The sequence below is a fragment of the Cervus canadensis genome, chromosome 17 (genome assembly GCF_019320065.1).
Source record: "Cervus canadensis isolate Bull #8, Minnesota chromosome 17, ASM1932006v1, whole genome shotgun sequence".
Taxonomy (NCBI): domain Eukaryota; kingdom Metazoa; phylum Chordata; class Mammalia; order Artiodactyla; family Cervidae; genus Cervus; species Cervus canadensis.
Window position 1 is genome coordinate 22,305,064 of NC_057402.1, and position 9,003 is coordinate 22,314,066.

A 9,003-nucleotide genomic window follows, 5' to 3' on the forward strand; every position below is an offset into this window, starting at 1 on the left:
AAACCATAGCTTTGACTAGATGGACCTTTGTTGGCAAAGTGATGTTTCTGCTTTTGAATACGCTGTCTAGGTTTGTCATAGTTTTTCTTCTAAGGAACAAGCATCTTTTAATTTCATGGCTGCAGTCACCATCCACAGTGATTTTGGAGCCCAGGAAAAGAAAACCTGTCACTGCTTCCACTTTTTCCCTTTCTATTTGCCATGAAGTGATGGGACCAGAGGCCATGATCTTAGGTGTTTTTTTTTTAGTGTTGAGTTTCAAACCAGCTTTTTCACTCTCCCTCTTTCACCCTTATCAAGAGGCTCTTTAGTTCCACTTCACTTTCTGCTATTAGAGTGGTATCACTTGCATATCTGAGGTTGTTGATACTTCTCTCAGCAATCTTGATTCCAGCTTGTGATTGATCCAGTCTGGCATTGTGCATGATGTACTCTGCAAGTGAGTTAAATAAACAGGGAGACAATATACAGCCTTGAGGTACTCCTTTCCCAATTTGGAACCAGTCCAAATTGTTCCATGTCTGGTTCTAACTGTTGCTTCTTGACTCACATACAGGTTTCTCGGGAGACAGATTAAGGTGGTCTGGTATTCCCATCGCTTTAAGAATTTTCCACAGTTTGTTGTGATCCACACAGTCAAAGGCTTTCACATAGTCACTATTCAGAGAGAACTATATAGATGTGATCCCTATATTCTAAAAGTTTATAGTCTAAGAGAGAAATACCAGTGCAGGCATGCATGCTTAAGATTTACCAAGACTGTTAAAACTACAACATGGATGAAACTTCAATGAGTTTAGGGCAATCACATTTAAAGGATCAGGACCGAATTAACATTTATTACATAGACTGAAGGGAGAAGAGATCAGTGGGGACCAGCTGGGACATCCAGTGTTCACCTGGACCAAACGTGTAGCCTGCTCATTCCTTCTAAAAGTCTCTATTATAACCTATTTCCTCCTCTCTTCCAGTTCATAATACCAAGCGGCTGCCCTCAGAAATGCACTGTAACCCCCTTCTTGGTTCTTTAATTCTTCCCCCATTTCCCTCTTGACCCACCTTTCCCATGTCACTTTCCTGTCTCCCAGCCTCAGGTCTCAGACTAATCCTGCCCTTTATCATCAGAGGTGATGAGTGGCACTCCCGGATCTCCTGTCTCCCTGGAGTTGTGTTTGGAAAGTACAGGCCCTGACTGTGACTAGCAGCCCTGCCAGACACCATCTGCTGCCTGTCTGTCATCATCAACTGCAGGTACTGTGTTCACAGGACCAGACCTTCGCCTACCACCCTCCACTGCAGGTATCCTATAATGGCCCACCTCCTTGACATGAGAGAGCCCATTCTTGGTTCTAGGAACAAATCCTTGCTGGTCTGCCTCATTCCTGCCAAAGATAAAGATAACACTGATAGTAACAAAAAACATTTAGTGAGTGTTTGAAGCGATCGTGCTCAGACATTCAGTCCTGTCTGACTCTTTGTGACCTCATGGACAGAGAAGCTTGCCATGGAATGAAGCCTGCCAGGTTTCTCTGTCCATGGGATTCTCCTGCACGAATACTAGAGTAGGTTGCCATTTCCTCCTCCAGGGGATCTCCCAGACCCAGGGATCAGACCTGTGTCTTCTGCATCTCCTGCACTGGCAGGCAGATCTTTATCACTAGCGCCCCTTGGGAAACTCTAGTGAGTGCTTACTATTATTCATTTAATGGTTTTGGCCCTTCCATTCTTGGCCATGACAGGAGACAGGCTATAACTTAATCCTGAAGAGATCTGATGACACATGTGGATGAACATATTAGCGTATTATCACGGGCACAAAATGTAATACTCCATTTACCCAGAACAGGCCCAAGGAGAGGGAAAAGCAAGACCCCTCCCTGTCTCACTGTCTGTGCCAAGTCCAGAGATGGTGCTTGCCTACTGCTTCCAGTGACCCATCACAGATAAGCCGGATGTCAGAAGCCGAGGTGTTGCTATTAAGAATATTCACTGAAAGAAACGCACTGGCTTCATTTTTGAGCAGATTCTCTTCCCGTGGAACAGCAAATCCTTTTACCTAGTCTTCTTGCTGTTCCTGAGTCTAATCTATATCTGTTTTTACTGTGTTTCAGCTCCGAGTGTAGTAGAAGTAAATCAGAAAGAACTTTTTTCTCCTCTATATTGGCTTCAAGTTAATATGATCATATGGTCTGAAAAGGAGTTTTTTGATTATCTGGGTATGCAGTCATCCTTACCACTGACTAATAGGAGGTAATTATCATCAAATACTCATCCACTGAGGGGGAGTTACAAGTTGTGGCAGGTGTTTGGTGGATAATACTAATGCAATTTATTTTACAGTTTACTATCTCAGAATGATCAGCTAGTAAAACACAAATTATGGATTGGTACTTAACATTTTCTTGTTTGTCCATCCATCTTAGATTTAAACTTTTTTCAACTTTGTTTTATTAGTTATATTCCTGTGCATGAATTACATAATCATGAATACACTGTGCTACGTGAACTACCACACAGGTACTCTCTCAGTGCTTAAAGTAACCTCACGAGCGTGTGTGTGTGTGTGTGTGTGTGTGTGTGTGTGCAGGCTGATTCTTTACCATCTGAGTCACCAGGGAAGCCCCATAAGGCTGATACTGATATTATTCCCATTTTACTGATGAGGAAACTGAGGCTCAGACATTGAGCTCCAGAACAGTCTGCTGTCTACCACTGTACTATCATGGCATGTTTCATTTTAATATATTTTATTATTTCACAGATTCAAGTTTATCATGACTTAAAACTTATCTCCTGAACATACCAACTATATTTAGGAAAAGTCTCACTAGGCACACCTCATATATAAAGTAGATGTTTTTTTATAATTTCATCATTGCAAACAACTTTCCTAAGATTCTTCTGTCCTGCCTTATTACCATTTATCTCGTAAATATGTTATTAGATTCATCAATGGGAAAGTTTTGCTTTTGTGTTAAAATAATGACAAACTGTAAACTATTTAGAAGGGTAAACAATTATGGCTGGAATGAGCTCTAAATTCTTTGGAATTGGTCAGGAATTAGAATGCTCACATAAACATTAGTTGCACCGTGCTAAATCTTGGATTCTGTCTTTAAGTTTGCTGCAAATCTAAAACCTTTCATCTTGTGTCTAATGTTTCCATTTCTAGTCAGGTATAGGGCAAAATTAGGAAGCAGAGAGATTTAGAAATGCCTTTTCCACCCGCCTCCCCCACCCACAACTAAAGTCCTATTTAGTTCAGTGTTCTGAGGAGCTGAGACGGGATTAAGACCCTACTACAGTGTCTTCTCCTGGAAGAGGACATGGCAACCCACTCCAGTATTCTTGCCTGGAGAATCCCATGGACAGAGGAGCCTGGCAGGCTATAGCCCATAGCATCGCAGAGTCAGACAGGACTGAAGCGACTTAGCACAGTGTCTTCTAATGAGAGCTCTTTCCATTCTGCATTTATCAGATGTTAATTATTCATATTGCATGATTGAGGATTTTGGAGTCAGAGATTCACCTGCAATATTTGGAATACCAGTGGAGGTCTACATCAACACAGAATTTATACAGCAGCTGGTACTAGTCAAAGCTAATGATGGAATTTCAGTTTAATAAAAAGACCCCCAACTGAGCATACCATCTTGAAAAAAGTATACTTATCAAACAGCTTTCAATCAGTTCAAGAGAGACACCTTAATTGGGAAGAGGAAGATTTGAGAGTAGTTTGTCATTGTGCCAAGTCCAGATCAATAACTTCATGTCTGTGCTTTGGTAGACGTAGCTTTTTCTTTGTTAAGTAACCATATCTACATCCACTTTATTTGGAGAAGGAGATCTTTGTTTCATTTGACAATATTAAATGATACCTTCTTTTAATTCTCTCTGTATTTTCATAATGAACATAAGTAAAATTTAGACTTGTGATTATAAGGGTCAATGTTGTTTTTATTTGAAAACAAATTTTATATTTTTGTAATAGGAAAGCAGTGCCTGTGAGATATAAAAATTTTTCATTTTTGAAAATTTCATTGAAATAAAACTATATGAGTAAAATTAAATTATGGTGGTTTACCTAAAAGGAAGAAGCTGCTGAACCATGATGATCTGGAGTCCATTAAAATTATCTTGGCGATAAATGTACAGAGTAACTTGCTAACAAGAAACAAAAAGAAAATGGATTGACTTTTAGAAGGAAGGATTAGGAATACTAAAGAGGACTGTGACAGCCATTAAGTCTTAGTTTCCTTATTTGTTAAAAGGAGAAACCAACACAAGATTATAAACCAATTATCCTCCAATTAAAAGTAAATTTTAAAAAAGGAGGTATTTGTTCTAACTAGTGGCTTTCAAGCTATTTGTAATGACCGGTCTTAATGGTACCTTAAGGGACACCATGGACCAGCAGGGCAGGTGGAGAGGGCAGAGAGGGTGGTGGAGCAGGAGCCCAAGGTGGAGGTGGAAGCAGTTTGAGGAGCAGGACTCAGGAGTTCCCGTTCTCACAGCAACCAGGACAGAGCGTTTCTTTCTTTTATTCCTTCCTTCTGCTCTTCCTCCCTCCTTCTCTGTCTTTCCTTTTCTCTCCCTTCCCTTAACACATAGAAATATTGAGTTTATGCAGACAATTTCTTTTCATAAAATAGGGTTCCGCTTCTAAAATATAGCTTGCAAATCACTGAACTAGATAATTCTTCTTCCTTCTATGAATCCTTTCCTTCTAGGAATGCCTTGATTACTATTAGGATTTTAAGATCCAGAAACAAAATAGCAAGAGAAGGTGGAATTTTTTTTAGGACATACAACAAGTATCTATCTTGCAGGAGTTGTAGTTCTGCTAAGATACAACAAAAATGAGCAGAAATGGTATCTTGCTGACCCGCGGCAGAGATATGGGACTACTATGACTAGGTCTAGGTTTTTTTTGCTTGTTTTGTGTTTCAGAGCAACTGTGCAGAAAAGAACCAAGCTCACTTAGGCACTTAATCTACTAGATGATGTTTGGGGAGAATGATGGAATTATGGTCCAATTAAAAAAAATCAGTTTCATGCATTTAGAGGATCCTAAACTATAAAAGTCAAGGGGATACTTTAAGATCACTTTTCTCATATACTCACTCATCAATTAAATCAGTTAATTTTTAACCAAGTGTGTCAGCTACTATGCTGGATGTTGGGGTACTAGTATATTGTCCCTATCTGTATAGTATGTCTTAGTGGAGAGGACCATTGATTAAACAAATAAACCTGAAAGAATATAACTACAAGTTATTATAAATGCTAGTAAGTAAAAGAACAGGTTTCTCTGAGGTCATGTGTTAGCGACCACATGAGACACTAGGCTGCAGGGAGAGAAAGTGACTGGCCTCAAGTCACTGAGGAGCTGGCATTACTCTGTCACGTATTCTCTCTGTCTCACCAGTTTGGTTGTAGAGGCCTAGGCAAATAATCAGGGCCAAGTGATGGAAACTAGAAATCTATGAGTTTCTTTATTGGCATCTTCACTACTTTGAAATGTTGGGCAACCTTGAGAGACATCAGATACCTGCATTAAGGATGAGAGCTTCCAATTTTTGAAAATTGTTTTTTTTAACAATTTTTAAAAATAATTGTTTTAGGGCATCTCTGCTTGCAATATGGTTGACTAGAGGCTGAAAATGGTTTGCAGGAGTAACAACGTCCACAATTAAAGGAAAACAGTTGTAGTAAAATTTCTAGGCCACAACCAGGTTCACAGCTTCCCTGAGTCTACTTTTCTGTAAAACAAGTGGTTTTGTTTCTATGGAAGATCCAGTCCAGATGTCTATCAATTTCTGCTACAAATCTTTGCCTTGGCTTATCAGTTAGAAGAAAACGCAAGTGAAACCATCATTAATAAAATTATGAACAGACTTCCCTGGTGGTCCAGTGGTTAGAATCTGCCTTGCAATGCAGGGGGTAAGGGTTTGATCCCTGATTGGGGAACTAAGATCCCACTTGCCACAGAGCAACTAAGCCCATGTGCCACAACTACTAAGCCTGCACTCCTCAACTCGGGAGATCCTGCTTGGTGCAACTAAGACCCGACACAGCCAAAAAGAAAAAAAAAGCCCTTAAATAAAAATGAACCATTAATAAACAATGGTTAGCTAACAGCAACTGTAATAAACTTTGGAGACTGAGCTAGGTGAGAACTTCTCTGATTGACTTCCCGCAATCTAAAAGCCTAAATCATAGTCAGTGCCATTAGTTTGGAATGTTTCATTTGTAATTATACCATCAAATTTGTATTTTTATTATAACTAAAAATTACGTGTACATATACATTTGATCCCTGGGTTGGGAAGATCCCCTGGAGGAGTGCATGGCAGCCCACTCCAGTATTCTTGCCTGGAGAATCCCATGGACAAAAGTGAAGTGTTAGTTGCTCAGTCGTGTCTGACTCTTTGCGACCTGGGCAAGAATACTGGAGTGGGTTGCCATGCCCTTCTCCAGGGGATCTTCCTGACCCAGGAATCAAACCCGGATCTCCCACTTTGCAGGCAGGATCTTTACCATTTGAGCTAGCTGGGAAGCCCTCCATGGACAAAGGAGCCTGGCGAAAGAGTTGGACATGACTGAAGTGACTTAGCATGCATGCATACATTATATGTAAGTCTTTGCATTAATGAATGAATGGGATTACAGCACAAATGTTGGGGTTTTGTGCAGACTGTTTTTTCTTTTTCCTTTTCATATCTCCTTCCTTCTCATCTCTTTTCCTGCTACCCTTACCTGTGACACAACCCTTGCTATCAAACTAGCTTATATCTTTGCATATTTTTAATCTATGACCACGTAATCCTATGTAAGTATATATAGGTACGCAGTAATATGTATATATATACATTCCCATGAACGGGCTTCTTGGGGCCTTTTTTTTTCTTTTTGAAAAATAGGACCATATTATATACTCCTGTCACTGGGCAATGCCTCCAGAAGATGTCCCCAAGTCAACCGGTGTACTGCTACTTCTACTACTTCTATAGTGTAGATGGGCACTTATAGTGAATGAACATTTGATGGTTTCTTGAGCAGTAGAGTGAGCTCTAGGTATAAAGAAGATAAAACACTACAATGAAAGGAAAAATGAGGTATAGGCACCTAAGCCATTTTGTATCTTTTTGATAGGGCTGATTAGTGGAGGAAGAGACATTTCTCGTCCATTAAAAAAAGAAAAAAGATTTTCAGTATCTCAATAGCAATTTTCATCATCAGATCAGTTCCAGACCACATCAGATACTTAATTCTTTCAGCCCCCTCAGAGGTTGAGAATTTTAAAAATACCATTAGTTAGAAAATGAACTCAGGAAAACATTTGTAAAATCTCCTGTCATCTCAGAAAGAATCTTAATACAACAAGCTACCGAACTGTCATTAAAACTTATGAACTGAACCTCCCATCTTGTTCATTTTGGAAGAGGGATCTAACACAGAAATGGGGTTGGATAGAGAGGTCTAGAATCTAGACTATTCAGTGTTTAATTCCTATGTAGTTGCTCAAGCATTATCATATCCCTTAAAATTCCTCACATGTTAATCACATTCATCAAATGTGCTGGTTCTACTTTCACTAAAAGAGAAGACATCTTCAGACCAGTACTACCTTAGAATCTGTTGATTGACCCCCTTTTCAAAGGCAGAATGTCCTAGTAAAAATATTTCTCATTATATGTACAACCAATAAAATAAAACCAGCATGTACAATTTAATATAACCTTACTGCAGACTTCCACAATACTATCACTATTTTATTAATGTTTTAATTTAATTCAAAGCATTAGAAACAAAACTGAATATCAGATATTGCTCCAAAGTAATGACTGTGTATTCTGAATTATCTAGGACTCAGAGTGGGTTTGAGAAGGGGAGCATCCTTGGATTTTTAATGGACACCTCTTTTCTGTTTGCTGATTTCTTTTAAAGGTCATGAAGAGTTGGTTGAGAAAGAAGGGAACGTGGAATATCTGGTTTTAGATCATCCCAAACTTGTCTCATCAATAAAATGTCAACTTCAGGTCTGCTTATTTGTTGGACAGGATAGAGGTGGAACTTTAAAAAGGCCTGGAGTGACCTGTGGATTGAAGAGAAACCTCCCCAAACCAGAGATGAGGACTTTTTCACCAGCAGTTTTCAAACACAGACTTGAAAAATAATAAATTAACCTTTCATTTCAACACCTTGAAACCTTAGAAAATTGTGTGATCACTGATAAATCATTAAAATCACTTTTTTCTTCTTTGAACATAATAAAGACCATTTTTCTTAGACCTGTTATATACCTTCAAATGGAGTAAATACAATGAATAAACAAGTTACTTTATATTTTCAATCTAGTTATAGGGAAGGAATGTTTTTGGATCCTGGATGTTAGCAGTTTCCTTTAAAAAAAAAAAAAACCCAGGAAACCCTTTATAAATGAAAGAAATGTGTATAGTATGCAAATTCAAAGTGTGCTGTCCTCATTTACCCAGTGGAATTCAAAATAAGCCCCAACTTGTGAACATATTAAAACAGATTGAAATGGATATTAGTGGGATTTGTACGGAGAAGCACTCCAGTCCATCAAACACGCTATGCACAAGAACTTTGATAATGTTGTTTTACTGATAATTACCTGCCGGCTGTCACCTCAATGTGGGATTTCATGCAGGTTCCTGTATTTAAACATTACATTCGGAGCCAAGCCTGCAAAGACACTTATACCAATCTGGCCATGTCCATTTTATTTCACAATTATCTGTGAATTTCATCTTTCCTTCTGGCACGATTCTTACTGTGTGTTCTTTATGTTCTCTGTATTTTTCTCTCCAGACATTCCTGTCTTAGTCTCCAAATTCCAGGAGCAAATTCATTATGTTTCATTGAATACGTTCATTCATTATTAAAACTTTTCCTAAATGTTAAAAAAAAAAAAAAAAAAGCAATGCATTTAGCTCCCTTTTAATTGTGTTTGATCTGTGTGGGCAAGAGACTCAT

General features: G+C 38.8%; 1 long non-coding RNA gene across 3 annotated transcripts in view; it reads left to right on the forward strand.

Moving 5' to 3' along the window:
- LOC122419619 overlaps positions 1–8,717 on the forward strand; it is a 42,837-nt gene extending 34,120 nt beyond the window's left edge. For 2 of the 3 annotated variants that reach the window (XR_006262938.1, XR_006262939.1), the window contains exons 4-6: positions 1,089–1,251; positions 2,112–2,250; positions 7,951–8,717. This is a non-coding gene — a long non-coding RNA (uncharacterized LOC122419619). Of the gene's footprint in view, positions 1–1,088; positions 1,252–2,111; positions 2,251–2,454; positions 2,518–7,950 lie in introns of all 3 variants that reach the window. The other variant, XR_006262940.1, reaches the window with a different exon arrangement.
- The last annotated feature ends 286 nt before the right edge of the window (positions 8,718–9,003 follow it).